The following is a 15,453-nucleotide window of genomic DNA, read 5'->3' as shown; positions in this document are numbered from 1 at the left end:
CAACTCAATTCTGCGAAGAATCGCTCCATTCCGGGATGTCTCTGTTTATTGTCGCTTGTAGCATCACCAGCGAAAACGTGCTGCGGGGAAAGCTGCATAGCGGCGGCAATCAACGCATTTACGCCGACATAAGACAATGTAATGTGAGAGAATAGCCGGACGTTCGTGGAATGCGCGGACCACTTGAGCAAACTGGCCTCATTGGCAGTAACGGGCGTGAGCACACGTCTGCGTCTTTTCTAGCGAAACTTACCAAGATCACTCGATAATGCCAAGTAGCTCTATATCAATTCGCTGCATCGATCACACGCGCGATAACTAGATCTATGATGCAGATCTCCTATACAAAAGTCCTTGTCGCGTGTAGCAGGGCGGGGACTCATTACAACTGACGCCCACAAAATTCACGCGCGAGCCGCGAAGGCGATTCAGCTTTATGCCCTGACATACATTACACAGTATACATCGTCGGGATACTCCTACCGCTGAAGCATCCTGGTCCATCAAGCGTCGCTCCACATGTTAAGTTGGAATACGAACAGCGCGCCCGTACGAGAACGCCATAGCAAGACGAGTTTTGATACACACGATCACCACCACGTCACGCGTCGTGATCTGTCTTTTACACTGAAGACATCACGGCTTTCAATACACTACGACCGTTATCGAAGCTACTTCGCTAGGTAAAAACTCGCTGCGCGCCTGGTCCATGAAGCATTTTCCGGAAAATCGGGACGTTCGGTCGGCAGTGTCGCAGATGTAGAATCGCTTGTGATGAATCCCCTGAACTCCTGGCGCGTCGCACGCCTACCCACGTATTAGAGAGATGTGGACAAACAGTTGTGTGGCCGCGCTGCCGCAGACTGTGAGTGAGTCTCTAACGACGCTGTGCACGAGTGTAAGCGCAGCGGCAGTGTGACATGGCAATATAGCGTGGTGTGCTGCGTCACGCACGCTGCTGTTCTACGTATATGCGGCGCGTCATTCGCCCACAGCAAGTGTTGCTTGATGATGCAGCAGTAATAGAGATTGATGAAAGCGGAAGCAGGTAAACTTACGTTCGCCACGATACATGTAGAGATGGCTCCATCGCACCGCAATCTGCTATTCAATTCCATATTAGGTGAGACATCTATGCCACACCGGAAAATGATATTCAGCCTGCCGACCTGCAGATAGAGTAGAGCCGCGTCGTCAGCCTGTGTCTTATATTAGGATTTTGTCTGGACAAATCTCTCGTTGATTCTCGTGTGTTAGTAATATAAATAAACTATTCCTGGATTTTTACATGAAAGCTTTTTGTGCTTTAGAAAAATCACTGTTCGATACCATCGAGGACGCACACGTAACTGCGTTGGAAAAAGCTATCGCGCTACAAATAGTGCTTATAGATTAACAGATTTATTTTTCCAAATACAACCACCAATAGAAAAAATATTGCCAGAAACGCCATTCTTCACCACTAGAGATATGCTACTTATATTACCACAACTCAAAATTGACCAACTGGGCGCCATTGTAAATGCCGCCACATACACAAGGCGTCGAATTCTGACCAAAGCGCCATCTGATTCTGTGGCGGTCTCTTCCCACTCCTCGCCTCCCCTCTATATATATACATATCATATATCGCTTTGCCTCTTGTCTCTCGCTCTCCCCCTCCTCTCTTCCCTATTTTTGCCTCCTCTTCCCTTTACTTTCTCTTACAATCTACCTTTATCTCTCTCTTAACTCACTTTCTCTCCTTTTTCTTCTCTCTCTCTCTCTCTCTCTCTCCTCTCTCTCTCTCTCTCTCTTCTCTGCCCACACACACACACACACACACACACACACACACACACACACACACACACACACACACACACAAATATATATATATATATATATTTCTCTCTTTCGCTCTCTATTTCTCGCCTTTCGCGTGTTGTCGGCCAAGAACACGCAACTAAACGCTGCTAAAAATAGGCACGTTGAGAGCAGCTGTGAAGAATAATTCAGAATGACGCAGCAACATGAGACGCCGCGGACATTTCATGTTATGCTTTTGCAAAGCTTTCTATGCCAGAAAACCCAAACAAAAATATAGCTAGTTTTTAATCGGCGTTCTGCAACGCTGAATATGACACGTCAACCATGAACAGACTAAGCCGTAATAATTTATAGTAACTAACAGTCATACAGTCCCAATGTGTCATCATTACGCTCGATCAACTTAGACACGACTATTGTGCATCATCATAGTTTATTTACTATTGCCGAGCATTAACATTTTGCACGTATTCAGATTAATACGGAATTAAAATGAGGCCAGATAAAGCACCTATTTACCTACTCTACATCCGATTATGACATGTTGACGCGAATTCGATCACAAAAAGATGAGTAATCACTGGCGAAGCCTTTTGCTAACGATGCTTACAGTAGTTTCCAACAACTCTATACCTTCGTCAATAATGTACTGATAGCTTTTTTCATACTTAGATCGAATCAGATCGAAATAATAAGGTAGCAGCCGGGGTCATGCGACCGTATCGAACCAACAGCGAACCTTGCTAAGGATGCTCACAATGCTTTACGCGATCTTTTCGTAGTGGGGACATGAATGTTCATGCACGGTTCCTAATACCTGAGGGCCATATAAGAAATTATGAACAACGTGCATTCTATGATTGCTGTCGATGCAGAGTTAAGTTACTAGCAGTCGGGACGCGAATTGGAAAACATTTATTATTTCAGCATTCAAATTCATTAGGATAACAGTCCACATTTTCTATCGATTCCAGCCGCAAAACATTCAAATCGGTCTGGCGCAGACGAGGCGTATTCTTTTTTTTTATTCAAATTCGACTGACGCCAAGGTTTATTCCCATTTCCCATTTGCCATTTCGCCATTAAAAAATTCCCCCACTTCGCCATTGTGCCATTTCGCCAATTCCGTTGCGCCATTTTCCCACTTGCCATTTTCCACTTTCGCCAGTTTCCACTTCGCCAGTTTCCATTATCGCCAGTTTCCCGTTTCGCCAGTTTCCCATTCCGCCATTTCGTCCTATCTCCCCACACCCCCTTAGTTCGAGTGGGTTAAAAGTAGGCCTCTGTAATGATATAAATTATAAACGAATCTTTAGATATGGAGTAAACGTTATTATTGAAGAACAAGAAGGCGAAATCGTACATATCAAAACATATGGATCATGTACAGGCCACCCTAACCTAACCCTAACCCTAAACCTAACCTAGAAATGATCATTTTAGAATGGAAGGATCAATTTCGTGCAGGGGGTGGAAGCCAACATAAAATATGGCGAAAATGGGAAACTGGCGAAGTGGGAAAATGGCCGAAATGGGAAAAGGCGAAATGGGGAAAATGGCGAAATGGGAAAATGGCGAAGTGGGAAATGGCGAAATGGGAAACTGGCGAAATGGGAAATGGCGAAATGGCGAAGTGGCGCAACAATGGCGAAATGGGAAGAACCTGACGCAAACCTGCCATAGTTGAGCCTATGACCGCTATGATACGTATTCGCCAACTGGCTCTATAAATTAGAAATCTAGGGATGCTGCCAGAGGACTGGTGCTAGTACACGGCATATTGCGCGTGCGTCACATTTGACGTGCGCTATGAGCGAGGTTTATTCCCATGTCGCAATTTCTCATTTCGCCATTTTCCCACTTTGCGATTTGCCATTTCGCCATTAAAAAAATTTCTACTTTCGCCAGTTCGCCATTTCCCGTTTCGCCATTTCCCACTTCGCCATTTTCCCATTTCGCCAGTTTCCCGTTTCGCCAGTTTTCCCATTCCGCCATTTCGTCCTATCTCCGCGTGTCTTCCCATTTCGCATTTTCCCACTTCGCCATTTCCATTTCGCATTTCCCATTTCGCCAGTTTCCATTTCGCCATTTTCCCACTTCGCCATTTTCCCATTTCGCCATTTTCCCATTTCGCCATTTTCCCATTTCGCCCATTTTCCCACTTCGCAGTTTCCCATTTTCGCCAATATTTTATGTTGCTTCCACCCCTTGCACGAAATTGATCCTTCCATTCTTTAAAAAGAGTCATTTCTAGGTTTAGGGGTTAGGGCTTAAGCGTGATGCCGTTTAGGGTTAGGGTTAGGGTTAGGTCGGAGGGCTAGGGTTAGTTAGGGTTGAGGGTTGTGTTAAGGTTTTAGGGGGCTGATACATGATCCATATGTTTTTGATATGCTACGATTCGCGCTTTTGTGCCGCTACTGATCCATATGCTTTTGATATGTACGATTCGTCTCTTCGTGCTGCCCTACATGATCAAGAGCTGAAGTAATAACTTAACGAAATAGTTATTTTTTTTTCTTTTTTTGTTACGAAATAACGAAATTAAATAGGTTATTTATCCTTACTCTTGACATGATCATAGTGTTTTGATATGACGATCTGTCGTTCTTCTTGTGCGTTCATGATCCATATTTGTTTTCAGGAGTCTATCATATATTGATAGACTCCGATGGTTTTGATATGGTACGACATTTCGCCTTCTTGTATACTTCAAATAAATAGTGATCCATATCGAAAGATTCGGTTATAATTTATCGATTAAGATGGCCTACTGTTTAACCTCACTGCGAACAAGGGGGTGCGTCGGGGAGAGATTAGCGACGAATGGCGGAAGTGGAAACTTGCGCGGAAACTGCGCGATGGAACTCGCGCAATGGGAAACGGCGAAACTGGAGGAGAACACGTGCGAATGCGGAAATGAGGCGAATTGAACAAGGCGTAAATGTTGCGAAATTGGCAAATGGCGAAGTGGGAAAATCGGCCGAAATGGGACACACATTCCCCGACCACCCCCCTAGTTCAAGGTGGCTTAAAAGTAGGCCTCTGTAATGAAAATAAATGTATAACGAGAATCTTTAGATATGGAGTCAAACATATATTTTAGAACAAGAAGCGAATCGTACATATCAATGGATGGAACCATGGTGAATGGCGCAAAATGGCCAAATGTGCGAAGTGAGAACTGCGCGACAAATGGGAAACACCATTGGAACATCATACAGCTGTTACTTTCGCTTTGGCAACTAGATTGCTATATATTACGCGTGTAATTGTCGCTGTCGACTGGTCTGCAGGCGCGTAGTATATTTGTTGGACTTCTACGCATTTTAACAAACAAAATTTTAACATGCTGTCGTAATCGCGATAATTTTGTGGGAGAACGTAATATTGGTTGTGTACGTGGAGGCTGTTATATAGAAACCATACACCATATCTTATGTGTGAGGCTGCCGTAAAATTTGATTAAAGTTCACGGCGAACGTACACGTCCTCACGTATGCGAATTGTAGTGGGCGCGCGCGCGTGCATGCGTGCGGCGCGTATACGTGGCGTGCCGTGCGCAAACTGCGTTATATTAGATGATTCGAGCACACCTTGTAAAAGTAACACGATACAATTAATCGAGCCGCGACGTCTTTATAGACCTGAACCTTCGATGTAATGTTGACGACAATTTAAACCGAATAATCGTACTTATGCTAACTAACAAACCCGTACAGTAAAACCAGGTATTGCCTATGCATTTTACATATATTTTGTTAAGAATGCAACTCTCGACTGAAAGATTTACATCGCTGAACTTACTGGGAATTGTCAGCAAATACAAAAATGTTTGTTTGTTCAAAGGATTGCGAATTATTTAATTTGTACGCATCCTTTTACAACATGAACCATTAGAGTAAATAGCTGCAGCACCTGCAATGGAAAACATATTTTAATAATAGCTGGTTTGTAGTGAGGATTCTGAACGACAAATTCACCACACATCAGGTTTTGTTAGTGGTGGTGTGTCGTGTTGTTGTGCTGTGTGTGTGTGTGCGTGTGCGTGTGCGTGTGCGTGTGCTGTGTTGACGTGTGCGTGTGCGTGTTCGTGTGCGTGTGCCAGTGTGCTTGTGTGCGTGCTGCGTGTGCGTGGGCGTGTTGCGTGTGCGTGTTGGTGGCGTCTTGTGCGTGGGTGTGCGCGTGCGTGTGCGTGTGCGTGTTGCGCCGCGCTGTCGTGGTGTGTTGTGTGTGTGTGTGCTGTGACGCTGTGTGTGTGTGTGTGTGTGTGTGTGTGTGTGTGTGTGTGTGTATGTGTGTGTGTATGTGTTGTGTATGTGTGTGTATGTATGTGTGTGTGTGTGTGTGTGTGTGTATTTGCGTGTGTATGCACGCGCGCGCGTGTGTGCATGCATGCGTGCGTTCGTGCGAGTGCTTCTGTGTTGGTGGGTGGTTGGGTGTACTTGCACGCGTCTGTATGCACGCATGTGTCGGTACATGCTGCGTCTCGATTATGACACTGTGCGATAACTGCGATTGCACGTAACTTTCGATAAACTCTCGGAATCATTCGTTTTTTTTCCGCTGTAAGACGTAGAATCGCAGCTCTAGCGATGTATCGCCGAGGTCTTTGCACTAATCTACGTAGCCAATTTCAAGTCGTTTAGGTGGCGATATTTTGTCGACGCGCACGTCAACACGTCCTTCAAATGCCTCATTGGGAAGAATACGAATAGGATGCAGCGCCGACAACAATTCAGCTTCTTCCGGCATTCGCACGTTGTTCGACCGCCTACGCGTATACTGGTCACGTTTGCTCTTAACGCCTCGTGTGACATGTGCTATATTGTGGCGAGTTCTGCTCAAGCAGTGGGACGTTCAATTCTGCGCTCCGTGACGAATCGCACGAATCGTCAGAGATTTCCACGGCGCATGCACTTCATTCTACACCGATCGCATGCAGCGTTGGTGTCTGTCGGCGAACCTACCGAGTGCGTGCCCACGAGCGTTCTGTGTTTAGTTGGAAAATGGTTTTAGCAGCTGCTGAGTTAGTTACCACAGGCTCGTAGGAGGGAATACGGTTTAGAGTGCGGTTCAACAAGACTCGAATATGTATGAAGTACTTAGTCGGGTAACAGTGCGCCTTCTTAACCAGCCCTTCTACCTCGCCGCGTCATCACACCGTTGTGTATAACTTCCTCCACATATTTTAGTTTGCGCGGAAATAGTCGGTTGCCCGTTGACTTTAAGCATCTTCATTAATTACGACCGTAATTAATATAAAACATATTCGTCGTGATGCTGTTGCTGCCGCATCCCACCATGACGCGGCAAATTACATTAATATGAACGTCACTTATCCTGCCTGCACGCTGTCGCGTACTTTTGACGTTATTTCGAGTTACAGCAGTCGGCCGCAGCTGCAGCAGCAGCAGAGCCTACAATGGTTCGAAGTCGTTTGATGCACGCGGAACATTCGTTTTTTGTCAACATACATGAATCAGTTGGGTCACTATTGCAAAATGTGAAAAAAATACAAGAGAGATGTGTAGGATATGTGTGTGTGTGTGGCTGCGCGTGTGTGCGTGCATGAATCTATATGTGCGTGTGTGCGCTCATGCATGCGTGTGCGTGTTGATATGTTTGCGCGTCTACTATCACATATACACGCGTATAATTATTATCTGCACGTAGCCTATCCGCATACACCCGCGTCGCTACGTATACGTGCCCTGTATACGTTGCGGCTATCTCGCCAGCACACTCGCACACAAAGCGCACGAAGCCGCCGCTCCGTATACTGACGACGTGTCATATGAATAGCTAAAGCTTAGCTGCGATGTGCGTGCGTGTCGTCGGGGCCTCGTCGCTGCTGCTGTCGGCATGCATTCAGCGTCGTGCGTGGGTAATACTACATGCAGCCGACTAACTCGATTTATCAACGAGCCCGTCTGTATTCTTGCGCTATAGTTCTTATCTGGCGACAGGTGGTGTTTTATAGAAGGACAGCCGGAGTAGACATCGACCCGTATAATGTGTAACATGTTCTGCTTGCATCTATGACAAATACGACATACGCATATACGCTCTCCTATGACACTATTTGTCATAGAAAGATTCTTCCTATGACAAATATTGGCGAGTCAACTTCGTTCCGCTTTACAGCTGAAATTCGCTGCTTGCGTTCATAAAAGCGCTCCTAAACTCCTATGATGCGCACAACACATACAACAATATTTGTCATAGAAAGAATCTTCCTATGACAAATAGTGTCAAAGGAGAGCATATAGGGCGTATGTCGTATTTGTCATAGATGCAAGCAGAACATGTTGTTTTTATAGAAAGACAGCCGGAATGGTCAGACAGACGCTGTCGAAATACTATAATTTTCGCGTTTGTGACGCATGCGTGCATCACACGTGTCTCGGAAACAAACTTTGTCGGCGGCTTCGATGAATCACATATTCTCTCGATAATCGACTAATGTTTGACTGCAATTTGTGCCTTAAATGGAATACATAGGCGGCATGAATGTTTATATAATATAATATTCACTTATTTGAATTCCTCAAAATTGTATACACCTTTAGTTACTGTTTTCATCATGTATGTTTTTCCGCGATTTGTAATGTGCTATGGTACAGGAAGTGTGTGTGCAGTTTGCTTTAGTAATTTAGTCTGTTATGAAAGACAAGAGCCTGACTGCATGAATCTTTTTGTACGCGTATTTTTCAACATTTTCTTCTCGCCGCAAAAATATAGCGATAGTAATCGCGTAGTAATATTTTCTGTTTAGTTCTCGTACAAACAGTGCCGCCATTTAGTCAACTGTAGATTGGCAATAAATCTTTTCGCAACGGGTTTGAGAATTATCTTTAACTGTCTTTCAGAAGGCTGTAGTTCCAATAAGCGTGCATTTCTACACGTTTTCAAAGCTGTAGCAGATGCAGCCGGCTTATCGAACTAATAGGATTTCGGTTAGAAAGCATGGTCACCTAAAGTAACTCGAAAACATATCAACCACGCGAAATGTTGGCGTACTCGGGTTTATATACGCATAAACAAACATGACCGATACCTTAGGAGATTCAAGCATGGCATCCTAGCACGCGCAAAGCCTGAACATATACACATTGTAGCAAGGCAAAACAGTAAAACGAATCTTGTTCCTCGTTGGTGTTAAAAACGTCGAACGGCCAAACGGCATCGATAAGGTCTCTAATGCAATTAAGGCAGCTGGTAGCGTAGCGAGAGCGACTGTGCGCTGCGTCAGCGAACGGATTCTCGTTACTAAGCACGCACACACACACACACGCACACACACACACACACACACACACACACACGCGCGCACACACACACACACACACACACACACAACAACACACACACACACACACAACATATATATATAGTATATGACACACACATACGCTGCGCGCGCACGCACACACACACTCATACACACCATACACGCACATACGCGCGCGCACGCACACACACACGCACGCCACGGCACACACACGCAGTACACACAATAGGCAGCGCGCGCACGAACACACACGCACGGCCCACGCACCCACGCACCACGAACTAGCGCCGACGCACCACACACATGCGAGCGCGCCAACGCTACACAACGCCAACACGACATACAACAACACACGCACAGCACATACATACACACACCACTGACATCACAACGGCACGCACATACATACACACAGCACGCACACACACAACGTGCGCGCTACACGCCACGCACAACCGCACGAACCGCACACACACACACACACCAACACACACGCCAACGCACGCACGCACGCACGCACGCACGTCACACACCACACCACACACACAACACAAACACGCACAAACATGCACACACGCACACAAAACACACACACACACAACAGCACACACACACAACACCACACATGGTACACGCAGCGTGTGTGTATGGTGTGCGTGCCGTCGTGCGCGCTGCTCGTCTGTGGTGTGAAACTCAACTACCACGTCATAGGCCTACATGAAACCTGCATCTCGTTTGCCTGTTGGTGAAGCTCATTAACGAGTTGGTCACGAGACCCACGGCTGTAATAGTGATTAGGAACTTGCGGAATCACGCGGCATACAGTCAGGCACTAGGGTTTTCTTCAATGATTGGTTATGTTCACATAATGTGGGAAAAATTGGACCGTTACCTAATGGGGGGAGGGGGGGAATAATGTGTGTTAACAAGATCAATATAGTTTGAAATGACAGCTCAAACGGCGTTAAAAATAAATTCATAATTATAAAAATCAATAACCCTCGTCCCTAATCGTTTTTCTCATAATCAAAATCCAGAGAAATAGACAGAAATCTCGGCATAACGCTCACATTAGGACGTCTTCCAACTTTGGATATCGATCTAATGAAATTAATGACATTAGTGAATTATAATGATATGCACCATAACCCTAACTCTAACACCTAACCTTAAACCTAACATGATCATTAAACCACAAAACTAATAATCTTAATATATGACCATTGACCATATATATATATATAATTACAATTAATATATATATATAGTATATATATACTATATTAATTCATTGACCATATCAATGGAACATATAAAGTTGGGAAAGACTCCTACATGGATTTACACCAGCAAAATCTCCGGCTACTGGATTGACTGACCGGCGCAGTAGCCTGCGCCGAAGCTTGAGAAAAATTTTGGTTCCAATTTAGGCCCTTGTGTGTAGTGCTGTGGGTTTGCGTGTTGTGTGTGTGTAGTCGATGTGTGTGTGTGCCGTGTGCAACCGCCGCGGCACCCCACCCACGTGTGTGTTGCTGTGTATGTGAACACTTGTGCCTGTCGGGTGTGTGCTCTGTGTGTGTGGTATGTGCTGTGTGTGTGTGGTGTGTGTGAGCTGTGTGATGTCGTGTCGTGCGCGCGCCGCGCGTGTGTGTGGTGTGTTTATGTTGTGTGTATAAGCAGAGGCCGCACGAGTGGTCCCAAGTGGAGAAATCCAAGAAGCGGAGCACCTTGTGAATAATGCGTCCATCCCGTTTTTCGCAGTTGAGCAAACAGAAAAAAGTTGTGGCGGGCCTGCGATATGTGTTGTCGCGGCACACCGATATTTTTCATAAAGTATACATGTAAAATAAAGGCAAATTCATGCTTAATATTATTTGGGTTCCACATTTTTTCTATTATTATACGAGTATATTACAACATTAGCATCACATTTAATTAGACTTGACTTTGTGGCCTAATTTATTGTTCGCTGAATCAGAGTACCATCACACAACAACGCGCAATTGTGGCAGTAATTTACTTGATAGCTCAAATTTCTTTAATGCAGCTGAATTATGTTACGCACTAAGCGCTTTTAATGATTACGACGCGAGCCTTCTGCGACTAATTCCGGGGCACCGAGCCGAGCAGCGTGTCATACGGAGGATCCCGCCCGTCAGGACGGGAGACTTGGGACGATCTATAAATGTCTGGCGCGTTGTTATACTATATACATACTATATACTATAACGGAATTATCGGAATCTGCGCAGCGTCACATTCACCGAGGTATTACCCGCCCTGCAGTCTGCCAGCCGTTCCTCTGGGTGATGATGGGTTTTGATGTACGGCCGAATCCCCGCGATGCTGTTGGCAAATGTACAACGTCGCTTGAACCGAGCTGGGTACTTGTGCCGTTTACTCATCGACGCCTGAAGCTGGCGTCGCGTGTCACGTTGTGAAGGCTGGCGTGGCGTCGTCACGTGTGAAGCTGGCGCTTGCGCTGTCACGTCTGACACGCCGAACGTGCGTGTTACGTACGTGAAGCTGGCCGCTGAGTCGTCGCACGTGTGAAGGCTGTGCTGTGCGTGCTCACGATCTGAAGCTTTGAGCGTCGCATGGTCCCTCACGTGAAGCGTGAGCGTGGCGTGTCACGTGTGTACTTAACGTGCCTGCTTTGAGGCGTATAAATACTGCGCTCCCCAGAGCACCGGCAGTTCAGTTCACCGGCAGGCTGCCAGTGGACCAGTCAGCCAATGGCCAGGAACCGGGCAGTCAGAGAGGAAGCACAACGCAAGGTACATCACCGCAACAACCCCCGGCGATCGCTGCACGGACTTGGCCGCTCTCTACAGGGAATCGCCTTGGTAAGGCCTAGCGCCTAGTTGTATCTTGTTAGCTATACTCGGGCCTTACGCTGCGAGGAATATTGCACCGTTTTATGCCCACTCTGGTCTGTTGACCAGGGCGGAATAAAAGCCCCGTGCCTATTCCCGGCGTGAACACTGTCATTACTGAGTTGTGTTGTTTGTTCTTGTGTGACTTGTACAATCCAGTGCTCGAACAGTGGGAGGGTCCCGCGTGACGGGGAAAAACGTTACACTGGTGCCGTGACTAGGATTGTACACTCGGTAGACGGTTTAACCGTCTCCGAGAGTCCACAAGGCAAACGTGCCCGTAGTATAAGATAGCATAAGCACCTAACGTGTCGTCACTAGGTTGCGCTTGTTGGCACCGCCATCAGCTCTACCCACACCTCACGTTTTCGCGCACGGGTAACTCGAGTTGCGTATCGTTCCTGGGTTTCGCTTGTTGGCATCGCCAACAGCTTACCCATACCTTACGTAGGTTGGGGGGAAACGGTGGCTAGTACACCACCCCATAGCCTGGGAAAAAGCTAGACTTATGCCCATGGCTACCCGTGCAATGCAGGTGAGAAGTCGGAGAGCGCGGAGAGCAACTTCGTTGCCCCGTCGTCCGGCGTCACCTGTAGCGGAACGTGGTGCTAGACCTCCTGAAGAAACAGCCGCTGTTTCTTTGCCGGTTGTTGGCACGCCCTCTTCCTGTTGGAAGCAGGAACGTCCGCCCCCGAGTCAAACGGGGACTGGACATTGGGTATACCTACCTGATCATGGAGCGGCCGAATCGAGCCCGTTTCCTCGGCTACCAGCAGACCAGACGCCAACGACACCGGAGTGGGCAGCAATCCGCACACCGGCTGTGCAGCAAAGGGAACGCCTGAAGATATGCATCTACAACGGCAGAAGGGATGTGCCGCTGGAAGCGTTTCTCGGCCAATTTGATGTCGTTGCTTACCACAATAAGTGGAACCGCAGCGAGAGGGCTGCGCAGTTGGCCGGCGCCCTCGATTATCCGGCGTCGGCAGTATTGTTTGAATGCAGTCCCGGGGCCACCGAGGAGGACATCAGGCAAGCGCTACAAGAACTTCTGCAGCCGTTGGGGTCGGAACTGGAGCACCACTTCCGTTTAGATGAGCGAAGAAAGCGTCATGGTGAGACTTGGTTGGAATTCGCCAGGGAGCTCACTATGCTCGTCAGCCGAGCCGAAGTAGGCATAAGCCGCGTGGAGTGCAGCCGTCGAGCCCGTTGGCATCTCCTCCGTTCCATCACTGACGGAGCCCAGAAAGTTTACATCATGGGAAACGACGACGGCACAGCGGAAGGCGCAGCACGGGCAGCCGACCAGTATAAATTTATCATGCGCTCGGCCAGGCCATCAGTATCCCGCAGACCGGACGTACGGGTGGTAGTCAGCACCTCGGAGTCCCGAGTGCAGTGTCCGGAGACGCCGACGCGAGGGAGACACTTGGCGGCCGCGGCGAGTGAGAGGACGGGGCTTAAGCCCGAAGACTTCCGCAGTCTCACACAGCTGGTGCGGGATTTAGTCTGGGAGGAACTCGGGGCTCGACCCCAATCCTCTGGAGTCTCACGGCCGACACGAAGGCGAGATGATGAGGCATCCGGAGGCGGGTAGTGTTTCCGCTGTGGGGCGCATGGCCATTGGGCCCGGCCATCCGTGTAAGAAGTGGCCGGCCATCCGGGTAGTGCAGAGGCCTAGGGGACGAGTGCCCTAAGCCCTCGTTCGACCACGGGTGCAGCCACGAGCCCGAGGCCCTGCCGATGAAACGCTCTGTCGCTGGACGACGAAGCAAGTGCAGCAATAGCAGGAGGAGGATCCAACCATCCGGCGGGTCCGCCAGCTAAAGCAGGAGTACGTAGACCAGCCCTCGTACTCTGTGCTGGCCGATAAGTCTTGGGAGAGAAAAAGGTACTGAGAGCGATGGGACCGTCTAAGAGTACGCAGAGGCTTACTCTATCAGACGTGGACCCCGAGGTACGCTCCCAGAAACACCAGATTCCTCCTCATAGCCCCGCCGCGCCTGCGGGAGGAACTCTTGGAGCTCTTGCACGGCGGGAGGATGACGGGACACTTCGGAAATCGTAAAACTCTCGCTCGAGTCCTGCAACACTTTACGTGGCCAGGAGCTCGTCGGGATGTTGAACGATGGTGCCGAAAGTACGAAATTTGCGCTTGACGTAAGGGTGCGCACAGGAAGCCAGCGGGGTTACAACAGCAGTCTATCGGCGCTCCATGGGAGAGGATGGCCATCAACTTCGTCAGGCCGCTGCCCTCCACCGGGAGCGGGAACAAGTATGCGCTAGTCGCTTGTGATTATTTCACTAAGTGGGCGGAGGCATATGCTGTTCCCGATCAAACAGCGCAAACCGCGGCCGAGTGCCTGGTGACGCAGCTGTTCGTGGGATTCGGTTGGCCCCGCCAGTTACACTCCGACCAGGGTAGGTCTTTCGAGGCAAAGCTGTTTACGGAGATCTGCAAGCTCATCGAAATTTACAAGACCCGCACGACGCCGTATTATCCGCAGTCGGACGGGCTAGTTGAGAGACTTAACCGTACCATTATGGATATGCTGGCAAAGGTCGGAAACGCGCAGAAAAACGACTGGGATGTACACCTCCCTTTCGTTGTGGCAGCGTACCGTAGTACACCTCAGGAGAGTACGGGGGTGAGTCCGAACTTCATGGTGTTCGGTCGTGAGGTCGGATTGCCGGTGAACCTCATGTTCGACTGCTTACCGGGACTGGAAGATCCGGCTTGTCTGGTGGAGTATGTTGATTGGGTGAGACAGTCCATTCGTGCGGCGCATCAGCACGCGCGTACGCAATTGGGAAGAGCGGCGGAGAGGCAGAAACGGTATTATGACAAACGTGTCAAGCCGCCATTCCGGGGAAGCATCTCCCACCAAGACACGTTAGCATGAGGGGGTCGACGTGGCAACCAGCAGGGACGTATCATGTGCCGAACCTGACGTGAATGTCAAGCTGAGGTAAGGAGAGTTGGACTCTCCACGTAGCGAAGGACAGGGGAGCATGGCGATGCACGTGCATTGGCTGCCCCGTGCAACGTTTCCGGCATGTTCACGGAGAGCCGTAATGTCAATGCTGAGCGTGGGATCTTTTGTTTCCCCGAGCTCCGGGAGCATCCTTTAGTGTTCGCTACCCGCCACGAGCCGGGAGAACGGGGAGGCATCAGGTAAGAGTTACCCTCCTCCCAGTGTGAGGCTACGCAGGTATGTCAGACCGGGTGCCGAGCACCCGCCACGGTCTAGGGTAAATCTGTGCAGTCTGTAACCCCACCCAATAAGTGTGTACGTGTAGCAGTGTTGCCGGTCAATACACTACAACCTACGTACCGCCGCCGGATGGCGGAGGTGATGGCATACATAATGCGCACGCGTGCTATTTCCAGGTTCCATTCCTTAGACGAATCGTGCAGGTGACTGGGTACGCTTCCTCGTCGACGCTACGAGTGGCAATATAGGTACCGAGCACGGA

Source organism: Priapulus caudatus, unplaced genomic scaffold (assembly GCF_000485595.1).
Source record: "Priapulus caudatus unplaced genomic scaffold, Priapulus_caudatus-5.0.1 Scaffold140, whole genome shotgun sequence".
Taxonomy (NCBI): domain Eukaryota; kingdom Metazoa; phylum Priapulida; class Priapulimorpha; order Priapulimorphida; family Priapulidae; genus Priapulus; species Priapulus caudatus.
Note: the sequence above shows the minus strand (reverse complement) of the source record.